This window comes from Bos indicus x Bos taurus, chromosome 3, assembly GCF_003369695.1.
Source record: "Bos indicus x Bos taurus breed Angus x Brahman F1 hybrid chromosome 3, Bos_hybrid_MaternalHap_v2.0, whole genome shotgun sequence".
In the NCBI taxonomy this organism is placed as follows: Eukaryota; Metazoa; Chordata; class Mammalia; order Artiodactyla; family Bovidae; genus Bos; species Bos indicus x Bos taurus.
In genome coordinates this window covers 66,216,973-66,237,412 of record NC_040078.1, presented here as the reverse complement: position 1 = coordinate 66,237,412, position 20,440 = coordinate 66,216,973, and the positions used below count along the sequence as shown (strand labels likewise).

Sequence of the window (20,440 nt, the reverse complement as noted above, 5' to 3'; positions counted from 1 at the left end):
TGTATATTACTTTGGCTCAGCAGGTAAAAAAATCCACCTGCAATGCAGGAAATGTGAGTTTGATTGCTGGGTTGGGAAGATCCCCTGGAGGAGGAAATGGCAACTCACTCCAGTATTCTTTTTTTTTTTTTAAATATAAATTTATTTATTTTCATTGGAGGTTAATTACTTTACAATATTGTATTGGTTTTGCCATACATCAATATGAATCTGCCACAGGTATACACGTGTTCCCCATCCCAAACCCCCCTCCCTCCTCCCTCCCTGTACCATTGCTCCAAATCCAATAGAGAGAGGAGTCTGGCGGCTACAGTCCATGGAGTTGCAGACTAGAACACAGCTGAGCGACTAAGCACATAGCACACATACTACTTCTGAGCAGATTATACTGAGGTATTCGGAATTTTCTCAACACAGATATAAGCCTTCTTTGTGTATTATATCTGTCTTGAGCAATATGCCCTAAATACCTTCAGTCTTGCCAAAATACACATTGACACTGCAAATAACTATAGATTTTCAGGTATTTTGATGTGTAACTAAGTACTCATTAACTGTGTTGGAAGACACAAATGATTTACTACCTTTTAAAAAGCATGAAATGAAAGATGTTTTGTGGTTTATCCACCTTACTTTCAACAGTCTGATCTCATGTTTCCATTGGGACTAAATTTGTGAATTCATATCTTCATTCAGGATACCCAATTTCTTCTGTACTTTATGGCCACTCTTATAAATTTTTGATCTGTAAAGAGATTCTGATGCTTAGGCAACTTTTCACCTAATTCATCATTTAAAAAAAAAATATAGCAATGTCATATATTTTATTTGCATTAAAAAAAGCTCAGTAGAAATTTCAGTCTTTTTTCTTATACATGAACTTATGTAATGTGCATATTTTTTTACCACAGCTGTAGTTGTCACTATGGTTTATTTCACAGTGGAGTCTTAAGTTGTATCTTTTTTGACACTGAGATACTTTATTCAGACATACATTCATTTGGTTTTATCTTGATTTTCCTACTTTTGACAGGAAAATGGTTTTGTGGATGCTACTGGGTTTCCCCAGCCACATCCTCTTCAAGCTTTGATTTTGGATGTGACTGTGATAGATACTTTCCTGCTTTGTGCCTCAAGCACCAGCAGTATTGGTCAATTTTTCTGCCTAGGGGTTTTCCCCAAAGCCAGCGGAGCTGATTCTGCCCCTGGTGGGGGTGGGATGAAGTGTCCCTGCTGCAGCTCTCAACGAATGTAGAATGGGGAAAGCAATGGATGAGTAGCCTCTCATTATTTGAAGGAATGATTCAGATGGTAAAGAAACTGCCTGCAATGTGGGATACCAGGGTTCAGTCCCTGAGTCGGAAAGATCCCTTGGAGAAGGAAATGGCAACACATTTCAGTATTCTGCCTGGAGAGTCCCATGGACAGAGGAGACTGCTGGGCTATAGCCCATGGGGTTGCAAAGAGTCAGACATGACTGAGAGACTAACATTTTCACTTTCTTTTTTCTTTTTCTGAGGTGACATCTATACAGTTCTCAGAGGTCCTTGGGGGGATTGTGCCTCCATTGTTTACTGCACTAACCAGATCAGTAAAGTATATTCCCTTGTTTTTCTCTCTCTCCCTTTCTTAATCTTCCTGCTCCCTCATTCTGGCTTCCTTCATTCCTTCCCAAGTAAACTCTCCACCTTCAAAGTCCTTGTCACAGGCTATGCTTTCTGAGAAACTCAACCAAGACACATTTATAGGAAATGTTCTATTTTGCTAGCTCTTTATTGGAAAAACTATATCAACAACAGCTTAAGAACACATGTTTATTCATTCTTACTCAGCCTTAGTTTTGGAATAAAACAAGGAGTAGTGGAGATGAAAGTGAACTATAAAGAGCATTTCCCATGTAAAGGAAACAGTGCACCTAAACTCCAGCCAGCTGGTAACTTCTGGGAAGAGGCTAGATCTTTTAATTTTTCAAAAGGACCTGGAATAATTAAAGTTTTTGAAACAAAAAATTCAAAATAAAATATCTTGCTTTTAGTCTGGATTCAGTCTTTGGTTTACCAGTTAACAAAATAAAATTGCTGCTGCCAAGTCGCTTCAGTTGTGTCCGACTCTGTGCGACCCCATGGACTGCAGCCTACCAGGCTTCTCCATCCATGGGATTCTCCAGGTAAGAACACTGGAGTGGGTTGCTATTTCCTTCTCCAATACATGTAAGTGGAAAGTGAAAGTGAAGTCGCTCAGTCGTGTCTGACTCTTAGCAACCCCGTGGACTGCAGCCTACCAGGCTCCTCAGCCCATGGGATTTTCCGGGCAACAGTACTGGAGTGGGGTGCCATTGCCTTCTCCAAAATAAAATTACGTATCTGTAATAGCTTTCCTGTGTGGTAGCCAAACCAGTGGGTGTCATATTTCTAGGGATAAGCATAATAAAAATGTCCAGGATCTAAATGAAAAATACAAAATCTTATTAAGAGACACAAAAGAATCTTCAAAAATTGTAAGTATATAAAACTTCCCTAAATTAATCACTAAAAATAGCACAGTACCAGTGAAAATTACAATTGTTTTCAACCTGAAAATATTAATATAAAGGTCATTTAAAAATAAATAAATTAGCTTGATTGCTTCAAAAAACAGGAAGAGATACTTGCTAAAGCAGAAATCATTAAATTTATTACATTAGGGTAATTAAAACATTGTGAAACCACAATAAGACATCATTCCACACTCACTAAAGTGAATTACAAGCTGGAATCAAGACTGCAGGGAGAAATATCAGCAACCTCAGATATGCAGATGATACCATTCTAATGACAGGGAATGAAGAACTAAAGAGCCTCTTGATGAGGTTGAAAAAGGAGAGTGAAAAAGCTGGCTTAAAACTCAACATTAAAATAACTAAGATCATGGCATCTGGTCCTATCATTTCATGGCAAATAGATGGGGAAAAAGTGTAAACAGTGGCAGATTTTATTTTCTTGGGCTCCAAAGTCACTGTGAATGGTGACTACAGCCACGAAAGTGAAAGATGCGCTTGCTCCTTGGAAGAAAAGTTATAATCAACCTAGACAGTGCATTAAAAAAAAGAAGCATCACTTGGCTGACAAAGGTCCATCTAGTCAAAGTTATGATTTTTCCAGTAGTTATGTAGGGGTATGAGAGCTGGACCATAAAGAAGGCCGCATACTGAAGAACTGATGCTTTAGAACTGTGGTGCTGGAGAAGACTCGAGAGTTCCTTGGACAGCAAGGAGATCAAACCAGTCAACCCTAAGGGAAATCAACCCTGAGTATTCATTGGAAGGAGTGATGCTGAAGCCCCAATACTTTGGTCATGCGAAGAGTGACTAATTGTAAAAGACTCTGATGCTGGGAAGGATTGAAGGCAAAAGGAGAAGAGGGGGGCAGAGGATGAGATGGTTAGATAGCATCACTGACTCAATGGAAATGAATTTGAGCAAACTCCAGGAGATGGTGAAGGACAGGGAGACCTGGCATGCTGTAGTCCAGAGGGTGGAGAAGAGTCAGAAATGACTTAGCTATGAAACAACAACAATTCAAGACAAATCATTAAGCAAGATAATTTTATATGAATAAGCATGGTTCACAAGAACAATATCATGGTCATAAACCATTTCCTCACAGTATTTCATGTAAAGATGTGTTAGATATACATAAATAACTTGATAGAAACAATAATTTTAGAGCACCCAATTAACTAAACAAATTATACCCAAAAGCTAGATATTTCAATAATGCATTTAAAATAAATTATTATGCACAATCATTTAAATTACTATTGGGTGTAAAATAAAGTTCAAACTCAATTTCATACTATTTAGAGAAAGTGAAGATGTAATTTTCATATTAAAATATGAAATACATCTAAAAGTCCATTCAAGAGAAAATTCAAAACTTTAAATATTTTATTATTGAAGCAGATGAAATTTAAAACAACTGAATTAAACATTCACCCAATGCATTTGAAGATGAACAACAGCAACAAAAATATTGAAAGCACCATGAACTAAAGGAAAATGTGTAGGAAATTCAAAATTAATGTCATTCCCCAAACTCAGAGGATGAGCACAGCACCAAAAATGATAAAGAGTACAGAGCAAATAAGAGATTAATGACTCAGGAAATAGACAATGGCAACTGATAAAAATGTAAAAATCTGTTACTTGTCTAAGAGTTGAGAACCCAATAATCTAATATTCTTGAAAAGCCTAGCAAGCAAAATTGAAATAAAGAAGAAACTACTAAAACCAATGATAAGAAATTAGAGTAACACATTTTTAAAAGTTAAGAAGTGCGGCACACAGTTCCAGGCTTATGATATTAAAAAATCTGGATAAAGTTGATTGTTTCTATTCATCCTAGTTTCTCCTGTCTCAACATATAATGTACAAGTGAATAGTATTTTGCAGTGTTCGATACTGGTTTGTTAACCAGTTGTATGTTAACTGTGTTGTATAGCAGATCTCTACAACTTATTCATCTTGGAAAACCAAAAATATGCATATATCCAAATTCAAGAGTTGCCTACATGAAGTGTGTACAGTTTGTTTGTGCATAAATTATACCTCAGTAAAGCTACAAATGAACAGTATTCAACTAATTTCTTATAATGGCACAGGCTGAATTAACTTCAGAATATAGACTCTATTATTGTTTTACTTTTTTTGAAACATTGTTTGATTTGTTTTGTCTCTGGTCGCTTTGTTTAATAATATTTTTGCATACTACATCTCTATCTCTCCACCTGTCTATTAGATAATTTATCTTTTATCCATCTTTTTAAAAAGTTTTATTGGAGGATAATTGCTTTGTGTATGCTAGTTTCTGCCATATATCAACATGAATCAGCCACAGGTATACATATGCACCCTCCCTCGTAAACCTCCCTCCCACCTCCCACCCCATCCCACCATTCTAGGTTGAGCTCCCTGTATCACACAGCAAATTCTCACATTTTTTTTTACATATGGTAATGTATATGTTTCCACGCTACTCTTTCAATTCATCCCACCCTTTCTTTAATTTTTTCTTTCGTAGAGTGTTATACATATAAGCCTTCCAGTATTTGCAAAACTCTTTCAAAGTTTCTGAAAGCAGGTTGCTAGCTCCTAAGGTTGAAGATAAATTGGAGTCTCATTGTAAACACCACAATATAATCTTATTCTGTGGGTACTAAAGCATCAGCATAAATTTGCGTGGTCTCACATCTTTCTCCAAATGCACTATGTTTTAGTGGTCTCAGCTGGATAATCTGGGTCAAAATAAAGAATCTTGGTGAGAAGCTCATGCTTCACTATAGCTCATCTTTCCCAAGGTCATAAATAATCAAAGACAAATTGTGCCTTCCTAGTATGTCCAATGAAGTTATCAGGCCAAAAGGCATGGCAGTGGAACAGGGACTTAGGAAATAATCAAGCAATTTGTGCATTAATAGAAACAACATCTGTTGGATCCTGATCTCTGTACTTTGTGTTCTTCAAAACAGGTGCTTAATTTTCCAGTGCTAATAACTGTGTAAATTGTAACACTATATCAAATACTAATCTTTCCTTCCCTCTTAACAAATATTTGTTAAACTCCTTTCAATATCTCCTAAATTTAAAAGCCATATATTAAAACTGTGTATTAATCATTAAGCTCATGGTAACTGAGTGGTCAATGTTCATTTCATAAGAATAGAAAACACAATGGGAATTTGAAGTCTATATTGGGTTTTATCAATTTAAGATAGTTTTATCAATTGGGTTTTATCAATTTAAGATAAAAAACCTGGTAGTTTTAAGCATAAAATAATTTGCCCTTAGGTTCTTTTTAAAAAATACTTTTAAAAAATATAATTGGTTTACAAAGTTGTGTTTGTTTCTGGTATATAGCCAAGTGATTCAGTTATAATGAATCACTGAGGTCAGCAGTAAAGAATCTGCCTGCCAATGCAGGTGACCTGGCTTCAGTCCCTGGATTGAGATCTTCTGGAGAAGGAAATGGCTACTCACTCCAGTATTGTTGCCTGGGAAATCCTATGGACACTGGAGGCTGGCAGGATGCAGTCTATGGGGTCACAAAGAATCAGACATTACTGAGTGACTAAACAGCAGCAACATATATATGTATAAAAAATAGTTTACATGTGCTAATCCCAAACTCCCAATCCATCCCTCCCCCACCTCTCCTCTCCTTTGTTAACCACAAGTCTGTTCTGTATGTCTGTGAGTCTGTTTCTGTTTCATAGGTAAGTTCATTTGTATCATATTTTAGATTCCATATATAAGTGAAATCATATGGCATTTGTCTTTCTGACTTGCTTCATTTAGTATTATAATCTCTAGGCCCATCCAAGGTGCTGCCAGTGATATTATTCCATTCTTTTTTTTTTACAGCTGAGTAGTATCAGGGTCCATGGAGGAGGACATGGCTACCCACTCCAGTATTCTTGCCAGAGAGTCCCCATGGACAGAGGAGCCTGGTGGGCTGCAGTCCATCGGGTCAAAAAGTGTTGGACGTGACTGAGTGACTAAGCACAACACAGCACAGTATCAGGGTATCCATGTTCCATGCCATGTAACCTATCAGCCATGTATGACTATATCAGGATTAACACTTTTAAGATGACCTGGAAAGGGCTAATGGTAATTAGTAGATACCACTAGATTCATTCATTTTTTTTTTTTTTTTATTGTCAAACCGAAGGTCAAGTTTAATGACTTTGGTGTTAACTATACACATACTAGTAAGTGCTAAGACTTAAAATCTTCTGGTTCAGTTGTGACTCCAGACAGGATCCAGAGAGGAGTTCTAAAATCTCTTCTCTGGGTTTTATGGAGACTTTCTTTACTCTCCTGTGTTAGCCTCTTAAGGCACTGCATCATAGATTCATTCATTATCAAGAATTTGAATATGGAAATATGGAGAAAATTAGTTAATTGATAGCTAGAGGGGAAATAGACAACTGAGCTGTGCTGGTAGCAGAAAACTAGAGTGATGTGAGGACTGTCATAGTGGGGAGGATTAAAAGCTGACCAGATTTTCAGAGCTGTCCTGGTGGCTGAAAGATGGTTTGGTGCCTTGAGGACCAAGAGTGCTGTGGACTGGGAACTTGACTTTTTGTGAATTTCTTTGACGATTAATCATGTGCCTAGGATTCTTACTTTCTTCGTTTGCCTGTACACACTATCAATTAGATTCTTATTAATTAAAATAAATGTTCTGTTTATGAATGATGCACACATACAACCACACACACATGTACTTTATTAACTATTTTCAAATATTTTTGCTATATTCTAACCAAGATTTTAAGGAAATAGCCAGTAAAGTGAAATCAAGCACTCATGAAATCATGAGAGCAATATCTCTAAATTAAGATGACTAAGGAAGGGCTTCTCAGGTGGCTCAGTGGAAAAGAATCCACTTGCCAGTGCAGAAGCCTCAGGATATGCAGGTTAGATCCCTGGGTTGGGAAGATCCTCTGGAGAAGGAAATGGTAATCCACTCCAGTATTCTTGCCTAGAAAATCCCATGGACAGAGGAGCCTGGCAGGCTAATCCATGGGGTCACAAAAAATCAGACAGGACTGAGTGTGCATGTGAAAGTTAGTGAAGTCTCATCAATGTTAATTACTTCATATAGAATGGAAAAAATATAATAGTTATATTTTTTAAAATAATAGAATTGTGGAGTGTACATAAGTTAATTTCTAGATACCTTGAAATTTTAACTGAAGCCATGTCAAATAAAATCAAGCACATTTAATATTATATTAGAAAATATATAAAGAAGCTGGGGAGTATAGCTGCCTATAAAATGAAATTATAAAGACTTTAAGCTTTCATAAATTATCTGTTGTGTGGTAAAAAGAATAAACAATGCTTACCCAGTATTGACTATATGGCCTATACACAAAACTGAATTTTCCAGAAAAACTTTGTTAGACTATTCTTCATCAGTCACAGACACAGAATTGTATGGTGAGTCAGAAATAATCTTAGTTACTAGGACTTGAGAACTTTAAAAGCAAAAGATACTCAGATGCAGTGTTATCACTGCATATAACTTTTAAGTGCCAAAGATTTGAGAAAACACCAGGAAACAGATTTATGAATTATATCTCAGAACCACTGGCCAGTATATGGTCTGAAGTCACTGCAGTCCAAAGAGTCTGACAGTGTTGTTCCTCCTCTGTCCTCCAGTTTGTGAGTTAATCCCACCATATCCCAGCTTGCAAATTTCCCATCCAACTGGATTCAACTCTACTTTTCTTGGACTATCTTGATACATTTAAAAAAACACTTCTATTGAGTGAGGAAAAGGATTGTTGATTTAAATAGTTATAATTATGATCTTTAATATATATATATATATATATATATATGAATATATTCTCAAAATCTGGGTCTGCATTGCTTGGAAAACCTCTATGAAGACAAGGCCCCTCTGCTGGGCACATTTCTCTCCTCAGTGCTTAGCTCAGTAACCAGGCACATAAAAGATGGCCCATAAAGATTTGGTACATTAATAATACTTGAAAATAATTTTAAAGTTTCTCTGCCCAGTTCTCCAACCATGCCATTTTTAATCAGCTGTTCATTCTTTGTTTCTTGACCCTTAATGGCATGGTTTAGACTTACTGGAATCTGATGCATGATAGGAGGGATGATATGAATAATACAGCTGAGGAGATACTTTACAATCTGGCTTTCTAGAACACTGAAATGTACAACTTAATCAATATAATTCTCACAACACTCAAATGTCTTGGAAGTTTTTCAGGAGATTTAGTAGGTAGAGTTTTGATGATTTGCTGAAGTAGCAGTATGAGAGAGGATTAATATTTGAAAAAAATTGTTGATTGAAACTAAATGGAACTAAAGATTCCAGTGCAAATCCTATTAGTTGCAAAGAATTGTTTTTAATACACTGATGTTTTGTATAATATACTATTTACCACTGAATTAAAAATCAGACTTCAAGTAATAAGAAAAACTTTTATTTATATACATATGTTTTCTATTATCGTTCTTTATCTTTTAATTTTTGAATAGTTGCAAGGGCCTGTTTGCTGATTTGGTGGAATCCAAAATGCTTTTATTTAATTTCAAGAACTAAGTGAATTAATGACTATTTTATAGAAAGAAAAGAGAGTTTTACTTACAATTATTTTAACATTTGTTATTTTGTAGATAGTCTTCATGAATAGAAAATATATTTATTGTCTATGGAACTGTCATTATTAATATACTTTTATTATTTTGACTGAATATTGTTTCTATGTTTCACTGAACAAACTTTAAAGCCAAAGATTTTATTTATAACAACTTTAAGATAAAACTTAATCCCCAGAAGTCCTAAATGTTTGCAAAAGGAATCAATATATTTCTCTATAATCTATTTCTTTCCTCTTCTCTCTCTGCCTGTCTGTTTCTTTCTCCCTCTCTTCCTCTCTCTCCTAGTCTTCTCATTATGTTACATTCTGACTAAAATTAAAATGTGGATATTTAGAAGCAGTTTTCTTTACGTTAGAAAGTGAAGTCATCCAATGAGAATGACATGTAAGTAGTGTCCAATTTCACTTTAGATAAATCTTCTCCTTCTATTTTGCCAAACTGGTTTGGCTGCTAGGATTTGCGTTGACCCATCAGGTTAGTGGAGAAAACAAACTTCTAAGTCAGGCAAATGTTGGATATCTGCTTTATTAAAAATTGTCAAAGTTTTGATCTTTGACCTGGCTTAAAAAGTGTCTTTAAGTGATAACATTTGTTTTACATAACTTCTGTTTAAGTAATCTATTTTCTATAAATACTAGCACTGTTTCAGGTAATACAAAAATGGGCGAAAAACAGTTCTGATTCCTGACAACGGGAAATGTTTCCTGATTCCCAGTAACTTTCTACAATATGTAAGTGAAAGTGAAAGTCACTCAATCATGTCTGACTTTGCAACCCCATAGACTGACTATATAGTCCATGGAATTCTCCAGGCCAGAATACTGGAATGGGTAGGTGTTCCCTTCTCCAGGTGATCTTCCCAACCCAGGGATCAAACCCAGATCTCCCTCATTATGGGCAGATTCTTTACCAGTTGAGCCACCAGGAAAGCCCACAGTATGTAAGGCAGAAGTTAAACTACATTCTCTGTTTTCAGTAACAGCTCCTTAGGGGCATGGTTGATTGCGGAGCAGAGGAATGAATCATTGAACATTATTTAAATTCAGCCTGGGAAATGGATTTCTAAAAATCAGCTCACAGATCGAGAGAAGAGAGAAGAGAGAATAAAGGGGTGAACAAACCACGAAGTGAGGCATTCCTAAGAAGCTCCTTAACACTCGTATGTCTAACAGGCAACTGAAAAAAAAAACCAAAAACAAACAAAAAAAACACATATCTGTTTAACATCTAAGTTGGTACACTCAAAGTGGAACTTTTGGATCCATGGGCCAAATCTGATTTTTCCTGCTTCCCTTTGGCTCAGAAAATGACACCTTCATATGGTCAATTGCTTAAGCCAAAAATTTAGAAATTGTTCATTTCTCTCTTTCTGCCAGTCCCATATAGAATCCATCAGCAAGGTCTCCTGGCTTTACCTCCAAAATATTCTTCCTCCCTCTTCATTTACTGCCATCTTGATCATCACCATGCTAGGTCCATCCATTGTAACTCACTTGGATGCGTCACCTACTTTTGCTACCTTCCCTTGCCATCTGTCTTCTCAGCATACATAGTGATGCTTTCAGACTATCCTTGGATCATATCTTTCTTCCACTGAAAACCTTCACTGGCTCCGTATTACACTTGGAATGAAACAGAAACTCCCTGATGTGGTGGATTGATCCATACCATCTCTGATCCTTGCCAACATTACTGGCCTCATCTCACACTTCTGCTATTGTTCTCTGTACATTACTCTGATCTTCTTCCTCTCTTTCTCATCATGCTTGTTACTGCCTCAGATCTCTGATTGCTATTTTCTGTTTCTGCAACTCTTTTCTGGGTCATTTTTGTGGCTGCTGCTGCTGCTGCTAAGTTGCTTCAGTCGTGTCCGACTCTGTGTGACCCCATAGATGGCAGCCCACTAGGCTCCTCTGTCCCTGGGATTCTCCAGGCAAGAATACTGGAGTGGGTTGCCATTTCCTTTTCCAATGCATGAAAGTGAAAAGTGAAAGTGAAGTCGCTCAGTCGTGTCCGACTCTTGGCGACCCCATGGACTGCAGGCTACCAGGCTCCTCTGTCCATGGGATTTTCCAGGCAAGAGTACTGGAGTGGGTTGCCATTGTGGCTGGTTCCTCACAATTCAGGTCTTAACGCAAATAGTACTTTGAAGAGGTCTTTCCTGTCTGAAGGAAAGCTTATGTAAAGTAACTCCCTGTAACTTACTACTGCCTAAGTTTGCTTTTGTCAGCTTACCAGAATTTTGGCTATTCTGACTTTAGCTTACTTATTCATTTGTTCAATTTGTTTTCCATTTTTCTCCCACTGAAAACAGAGCTCGAAGGCAGGAACTTGTCACATCTCAGCTTCTAGAAAGTGCTGAGCACCATACTAGCATTCCATATATACTCAGTGAATGAATGATTGAATTCATGAGTGGACAAAATTATAGAAGGAAGTCCTCCTGCAATGCAGGAGATGTAGGTTTGATCCCTGGTCTGGGAAGATATCCTGGGGGAGGAAATGGCAACCCACTCCAGTATTCTTGCATGGGAAATCCCATGGACAATGGAGCCTGATGGGTACCCTCCATGGGGATTGCACATATATTGTTTAAATATTTATACAAAATATTTAAACAGGATAACATCCCCCCCCCCCAAAAAAAAAAAAAATCTGTGTGTGTTTACCCAAATGTCAGTTTAAGAAGTTAGAGACAGAATGTAGCTGATAAAAATACCTCAGTTGCCTTAAAAGGAGCTTGTACTCTGTCCAAAACAGAGAAACTCAGACCTGAGAGACAGAGCAAGAATAAAGGCTAGAAAGGGCAAAGGATGGATTTAAACATTAGATTAAGATGCATTTTCTAGCAATCAGATTAAGAGTTTGCAGAAACATGTCCCACCACTTTTGAAGTAGTCGTGGAGAGGCTTCATGTTATATTCTATTCTGTAAAGAGAGTGCCTTGTTGAATCCTTCAAAGATAAATAGGTAAAATGCCTCAGAACACCAAGAGAATCTAGAAAATAGGCAGTGTCCTAAGCAAAGGAGTATAGCAAGGGTACCCCCTTGTGGCAGGAGAATATGTATTCTAAATGAAGACCGTAACTAGAATTTGTTAAATCTTTCCTATCTTATACCCAGGTGGCGCTAGTGGTAAAGAACTGCTTGCCAATGCAGGAGACCTTGGAGATCCAGCTTGGATCCCTGCATGGTCGGGAAGATCCCCTGGAGAAGGAAACGGCAACCAGCTCCAGGATTCTTGCCTGGAAAATCCCAGCAACAGAGGAACCTGGTGGACTACAGTTCATGGGGTCGTAGAGAGTTGGACATGACTGAAGCAACTTAGCACAGTCATACCCAATATATTTGAATTATGAGTTAATTGAACCACATTCATTAATTTCATGTCATTATGTTTGCTTTTATTTCCTTTTCTCTCTTTTAAGCAAGTTAAAGAAATATAACACTTATAAGAAAAGTATACAAATTACATGTTGATAAATTGATCATAAATTGAACATACCTGTGTAACCAGCACCCAGATCAAGATTATACTAACACCTACAACATTCCCCTTATTTCTGCTTCTAGTCACTACTCCTGCCAGGGGACCACTATTCTGATTTTTAACACCATATGGTAGGTTTTGACTATACTTGAACATTGATAGATCATTCTTTCCCCACCTAGCTTCTTTCACTTAACATTATGTTTGTGGGATCCATCCAGGTATATTGTGTGAAGGTATCATTCTTTTGTTCTCATTGCTATACAGTATTTCATTTTGTGAATATACCATAGCATATTTATTTGTTCTACAGCCAATGGGCATTTGATAAGTTTTCAGCCTGGGATTATTACAAATGGTGCTGCTGTGAACATTCTTGTGCATTTCCTGTGATGAATAATGCATAGGAGAGCGCACAGGTGGTAGAACTGATGAGTGGTAAGGTACTCTCTGTTCTGCTTTCACTGATAATATAGTCCACTAATTTGCAAAGTGGTTGAACCAGTTTATACTTGTATAACCAGAATTGCTATTGTGCCACATTTTAACCAAAAATTGGTTGGTCTTTTTCATTTTAGTCAATCTGGTAGGTGAATAGTGATATCTTATTGTGGTTTTAATGTTGATTTTCTTGATGATTGATGACATTGAATATTTTGTATATGTCTATTCACCATTTATGAAGCACTAATTTTTCTATTGGTTTTTCTCTCCTGATTTTTAGGTGTTCTTGAAATATCCTCTATATGAGTTCTCTGTCAAATATATGAATTGTAACTCTCCCATCAAAAATTTGTGGGATGTATTTTCATTTTTATTGGTGTGTCTTTTGATAAGAAATCCTTAGTTTTTAATATTTTTCACTTCAAAGTCTGGCAATGTTCTATATAATTTTTTTTCTAAAAGTATGATTGCTTTACCTTTCACATTTCAGATTTGTAATCCATTTAGAATTGATTTTTAAGTATCCAAACCCCTATTGCTAACATGTTCAGTAACTGGAATATCATGTTTTACAGATTTTTAAAAATAATTTTTAATTAAACATTTTTAAAATTGGAAAATAATTAATTTACAAAGTTTTTTTTGGTTTCTGCTGTGCAAAAAGGCAAATCAGCCATAAGTATGTGTATATATATATATATATCCCCTCACTCTTTTTATATGTTTATTTTTAATTGGAGGATAATTACTTTATAATATTATGTTGGTTTTTGCATTTCTGCCATATATCAACATGAATCAGCCAAAGGTATAAGTATGTCCCCTTCCTCTTGAACCTCCCTCCCACCTCCCGCCTCATCCCACCTTGCTAGGATGTCACAGAGCATCAGATTTGAGCTCCCTGTGTCATATAGCAAATTCCCAATGGCTATCTAATATTACATGTGGTAATGCAGATGTTTCAGTGCTAATCTTTCAATTCACCCCACCTTCTCCTTCCCCCACTGTGTCCACAAGTCTGTTCTATGTCTGCATCTTCATTTCTGCCCTGAAAATCAGTTCATCAATAGTATTTTTCTAGATTCCATATATATGCATTAATATATGATATTTGTCTTTCTCTTTCTGACTTACTTCACTCTGTAGAGTAGGCTCTAGGTTCATCCACCTCATCAGCACTAACTCAAATGCATTCGTTTTTATGACTGAGTAATATTCCATTGTATATATGTGCCCAAATTTCTGTATCCATTCATCTGCCGATGGACATCTAGGTTGCTTCCATGTCCTAGCTTGCAAATAATGCTGTGATGAACATTAGGGTGCATGTGTGTCTTTTTCAATTATGATTTCTTCAGGGTACATGCCCAGTAGTGGGGTTGTTGGGTCCCATGGTAGTTTAAAAGGAATTTACATACTGTTCTCCATACTGGCAGTATCAATTTGCATTCCCACCAACAGTCCAGGAGGGTTCCCTTTTCTCCACACCCTCTCCAGCAGTTATTGTTTGTAGAATTTTTTGATGTGGCCATTATGACTGGTGTGAGATGTTACCTCATTAGGGTTTTGATTTGAATTTCTCTAATAATGAGCAACGTTGAACATCTTTTCATGTGTTCATTAGCCATCTGTATGTCTTCTTTGGAGAAATGTCTGTTAGGTCTTCTGCCCACTTTTTGATTGGGCTGCTTTGCTGATACTGAGCTGAATGAGCTGCTTGTATATTTTGGAGATTAAGCCTTTGTCAGTTGTTTCATTTGCTATTAATTTTCTCCCATTCTTAGGGTTATCTTTTTACCTTCTTTATAGTTTCCTTCACTGTGCAAAAGCTTTTAAACTTAATTAGGTCCCATTTGATTATTTATTTTTAAATTTCTGTTATTCTAGGAGGTGGGTCATAGAGGATGTTGCTGTGATTTATATTAAAGTGTGTTCTACCCATGTTTTCCTCTAAGAGTTTTAGAGTTTATGATCTTAAATTTATGTCTTTAATCCATTTTGAGTTTATTTTTGTGTATGGTGTTAGGGATTGTTCTAATGTCATTATTTTACAATAGCTGTCCAGTTTTCCTAGCACCACTTATTGAAGAGACTATCTTTTCTCCATTGTATATTCTTGCCTCCTTTATTAAAGATAAAGTGCCCATAGGTACATGGGTTTATCTCTGGGCTTTCTATCTTATTCCATTGGTCTATATTTCTGTTTTTGAGCCAGTACCATACTATCTTGATGACCATAGCTTTATAGTATAGTCTGAAGTCAGGCAAGTTGATTCTTTGAGCTCATTCTTCTTTTTCAAGATTGCTTTGGCTACTCAGGGTCTTTTGTGTTTCCATACAAATTGTGAAATTTTTTGTTCTAGTTGTGTGAAAAATTGCATTGAATCTGTGAATTGCTTTGGGTAATATAGTCATTTTCATAACATTGAGTCTTCCAGTCCAGGAACATGGTATATCTCTCCATCTGTTTGTGTCATGTTTGATTTCTTTCATCAGTCAGGGCTTCCCCAATGGCTCAGCAGGTAAAGAATCTGCCTGCAATGCAGGAAACACAGGAGATGCAGGTTTGATCCCTGGGTTGGTAAGATGGCCTGGAGGAGGAAATGGCAACCCACTCCAGTATTCTTGCCTGTGAAATCCCATGGACAGTGGAGCCTGGCAGGCTAAGTCCATGGGGTCACAAAGAGTCAGACATGACTGAGCACTAGCATGGATGGATCAGTGTCTTATAGTTTTCTGCATACAGGTCTTTTGTCTCTTCAGGTAGGTTTATTCCTAGATAATTTGTTCTTCTTGTTTCAGTGGTGAATGGGATTATTTCCTCAATTTCTCTTTCTGTTTTTTCATTACTAGTGTGCAAGAATGCAAAGAGTTTCTGTGTATTAATTAGATATCCTGAAACTTTGCTGTATTCAATGGTTAGCTCTAGTAATGTATCTTCTGCTGGCGTCTTTAGGGTTTTCTATGTGTAGTATCATGTCATCTGCAAACAGTGAGAGTTTTAGTTTTTTAACACTCCTTCTGGAGCCTCACTCTCCACATCCCACCCCTCCATGTCCTCACAGATAGTAGCATTATTTACATGGCCAGGACATGGAAGCAACCTAGATATTCATCCACAGATAAATGCATAAAGAAGTTGTGGTACATATATACAATGGAACATTACAGTTGTTTTCATCTTTAGTGTTAGAGTATTAGTCAAAGTACTATTTTTTGCAGTTACTTAGGTTAGTTCTCCACCCGCCCCACCCCCCCCCACCCGCCCTTCTTCAAAGTGGTTCCATTGAGTCAGCAGTGGGGGTGGAGCTCCCGGTCCGCTTTAGCCAGCATTTCTGGCAACCTGGCAGTGGGTCTATGTCCACACTGTCTTGCAGTGCCCCTCCACCAGGCCTGAGCTCCATGCAGTTCAACAAGGAGCCCTTCTGCAGGCTCTCTGGCAGAGATCAAGAACTGGCTCCTGTAGGAACACGACCCTCAGGAGGAGGTGGAGCTCAGAAGCTGGATTGAGGGACTCATCGGCCTGTCCATCGGCCTGACTTCCACAAGGCTCTGAAGAATGGGATCATCTTGTGCAGAAACACAGACTCACAGACATAGAAAACAATCTTATTGTTGCCAAAGGGGAAAGGTGGGGGAGGGATAAATGAGAAGTTTGGGATTAACAGTTACAAACTACTGTATACAAAATAGATAAACAAAGATCTGTATAGCATAGGGAACTATGCTCAGTATCTTATAATAACCTATAATGGACAAAAACCTGAAAAAGAATATATTATATATATTTGTATAATTGAATCACTTGATTCTGTACACTTGATACTAACATAACATTGTAAATTAACTGTATTGCAATTAAAAACACTAATTGTAGTATATACTTTTAAAAAAGAAAAATAAAGTATGAGAATGAATCAAATCATCCAGGATGTGAGAGTGTTGACAGAGAAGTGCATGCAGGTTTGTTATGGTTCCTTTTTTATAAGCAAGAGTAGTCAGCTCTCATTGACTTAAAAGAACAGCAATGTGTTACATGGATATCAACAGGGAAACTGGAAGTAAACTTGTCCAAGAGTCAAGGGAGAAGGGGCCTAGTCAAGCTCCTGTTACTGGAATAGTTTGCTTAGGTCACATGCCCTAACTGCTTTAGGATATACATTGTCCTGCTTCTGGATTCAAAGTCCTTGGTCCAATTCTAAAAATGGAGAGTTCCCCCTAATACCAGAGCATAAATTCCTGACACTCTGGTACAGCCAAATAAATATTAAAAAAAAAATAAAAAAAAAAAGGAAAAGGCAAAAAAGTGGTCAGTTTTATCTCAGTTTTGCTCTTTGAGATAGTCAGAAATCTATGCTGGCCCCCTCTGACCTATATCATTGTGTTACTGACTCCTTTTGAGTGCAAGAAAGGTCTGAAAATGATGGACTGTCACTTCCATGATTAATTTCTTGGCTTTAAAACAGAGATTATCTTCACTGGGTGGGCTCCATACAATCAAGTAAACCCTTAAAAGAAAGGGGCTCTCTCTGAAGAAGATTTGACACAAGGGAGATTCTGCTGCTGGCCTGGAGGATTCTGTTGCCACCATGTCAAGTAAGCCTCTGATGAGTGAGAAGACCATTGACAAGAAACTTGGAGCAACCTTTTGGAGCTTAGAGTGGCCTCACGCTGGCAAAGAATAGGGGGCCTGAGTGTTACACTTTCTCAGAACTGAATTCTGCCATTACCTGAAAGAGCTTTCCCAGAGAAAGAGGAGACCAATGCTGGCCAACACCTTAGTGAGAGACCCTGAGGAGAGAATCCAGTTGAGCCATGCTGGTCTCCTGATCCATGGAAACTGTATGATAATAAATGTGAGTTGTTTCAAAGCCTCTAAGTTTATGGTATTTGTTACAAGCAAGAAACAACAGAAGTTTTGTTTCTAAGACATTCAGTTTTGATTGTGCCACCCCTTGCTCTCAGAGTGTGAATGTTGTCTTTCTGATAAAAATTCAAGTTAAATAAGACTTTTTAGAACCCTGTGCTTCCCTGGTGGCTCAGATAGTAAAGAGTTTGCTTACAATACAGGAGACCTGGGTTCAGTCCCTGGGTTGGGAAGATCCCCTGGAGAAGGGAAAGGCTACCCACTCCAGTATTCTTGCCTGGAGAATTCAGTGGACAGAGGAGCCTGGTTGGCTACAGTCCATGGGGTTGCAAAGAGTTAGACCCTACTGAGCGACTAACACTTTAAAACCCTGATCATCTCTCTAGCCTTGTTGCCTGCCAATCTGATGTCACTCCATTCCAGTCAGACTAAAATAATTGGAGGTCTCATAACACTGCACTCTCTCTTGCTTCACTTCTTCCTTGTAATTCCTGTCTCAATCTAAACTTTGATCTTTTAGCAAGTGTTTTACTAGTGCCCTAAGACTAGTAGGGCTTTCCTGGTGGCTCAGAGGGTACAGCGTCTGTCTACAATGCGGGCGATCCGGGTTCAATTCCTGGGTCGGGATGATCCCCTGGAAAAAGAAATGGCTACCCACTCCAGTATTCTTGCCTGGAGAGTCCCATGGATGGAGGAGCCTGGTAGGCTACAGTCCACAGGGTTGCAAAGAGTCGGACAAGACTGAGCGACTTCACTTCACTTAAGACTAGTAGGGTGAGGCCACCATTATCCTGGTCCCCAGACAATCTAATTCTTATTCCTCCGTTAGGTAGGTAGAATAGGGAAAAGGAGTCCAAAATGGCGGTGGCTAAAAGACAAGAAGGGGAAAAGCCCACGAAAATAGAACAAAGGAAGGACCAAGGACCGGAGTGAGGACCTCAGGTAAAACAAACAGCACTCCTGGCTGGCCCAATTTACATAAGACAGGCCCAGGGAGAGAAAAACATATAAAAAGAGGAGCCAAATCTAGCTCTCTCTCTCTCTCCCACGTACTGGGGCACTTTCTCTTCGCGTCTTTGGATCGACATGCCCTCATGCCTCGAAGATGGATTTTTCTGCTATCTTCCAAATACAATAGAGATATAACACTGAGCTGTAAGACTGATTTGTCTAAGAGCTATAACATGGTCCATTCGAGACCTGAGAGCTATAACACGGTCTGTCCAAGACCTGAGAGCTATGACACAGCAAGGGGGCTTTAATGTCCGTCATTCCAAATCTTTGTTGTGATGAGACAAAGAACCGAGGAGCATACACTTGCGTGACGTCTACAGTGCCGTGACTTGGATTTAACCTGGCTGAAACAACCTGCAGAGGCCAAGCACAGCAGGAGCCCAACTCAGCGAAGCTCCCGCGGTAGAAGCAGAACGCAAAGAAAACCCAGAGCAGGGGAAGGCCCATCGTGCTGGAAACCGGGACAGTGAAAAACAAACTCAGCAGAAAGCTCACAAAGCTCAGTCTCAGATTCCAGAAGACCTCCAGTTAAGGTAGGAGGTCCTCACTCCTATGGCTGGAGGGACATGCCTAATGAAATCTTAATTCCTTTACAATCTCTCATTTCTTGTTTCCTTGAACCTCCCGCGAACAGGCGGGCAGCAGTGGGCACAACTGAGGGACTCTGGAGAGGCTACTCCTCAGCATGTCCCAAAGGCGCTATCTGCTGAGCCCCAGTAGCTGTGACACGTCGAGGGGGCTTTAATGTCTGTCACTCCAAATCTTTGTTGTGACAAGACAAAAACTGAGGAATATACACTCGCGTGACACCTCCTGTAGCCCTTGGCACACTGACAAAACTGTCGGTTTACCTGCCTGCCTCCCTGAGTACAAGGCATGGTCTCTGAGGGCGGAGGTTTTATCTTACTCAGCATTTTGCTTTCCAGGGTCTAAGTTCATGTTGAATGAATGAACTTGTAAATGGGAAAAGAGAATGCGCACTGCCTTACATATGCATTCAGGAAAAGCCCAATCATAATCTGTTCGTTTCCGTGCAGAGAGTATGGGTTTTGAATACCAGCTGACTGCACCACTCTATCAGTTCAATCACTTTGGGCGAAGTCTCTGAAGTTTCATTTTCATACTTTTAGAAATATGGATGCTAGTAAAGTTTACTGTATAAGATTGAAGAAACTAGGGAAATGTATGTAGCCCCATAGATCAGTGCCAAATAGATAGTTAAATGAGCAAAAAATTTTAAACTATTAGTTTTATTGTAATTTCTTATTAATAATTGCATTTCATGCATGCCTAGATGTGGGCTACTGAGGGGACCAAACATCTTTGCACCTTTTTCTTGTGCTGAGCAGATCTCTCTGTCTCTTTTTTCTTTAGGGAAAAAGAAACTTAACAGCAGTTGGCTTGCTGTTTCCTGCTCATTTGCTGCTTTGAGTTTCACTTTCCT

At 38.3% G+C, this 20,440-nt stretch overlaps 1 non-coding gene across 1 annotated transcript; it reads right to left on the bottom strand.

Annotated features, from left to right (window-relative positions):
- Nucleotides 1–6,778: 6,778 nt before the first annotated feature.
- On the bottom strand, nucleotides 6,779–6,896 carry LOC113890623. The gene has a single exon (XR_003510580.1). It is a non-coding gene; the product is annotated as a small nucleolar RNA SNORA26 (small nucleolar RNA).
- Nucleotides 6,897–20,440: the final 13,544 nt, after the last annotated feature.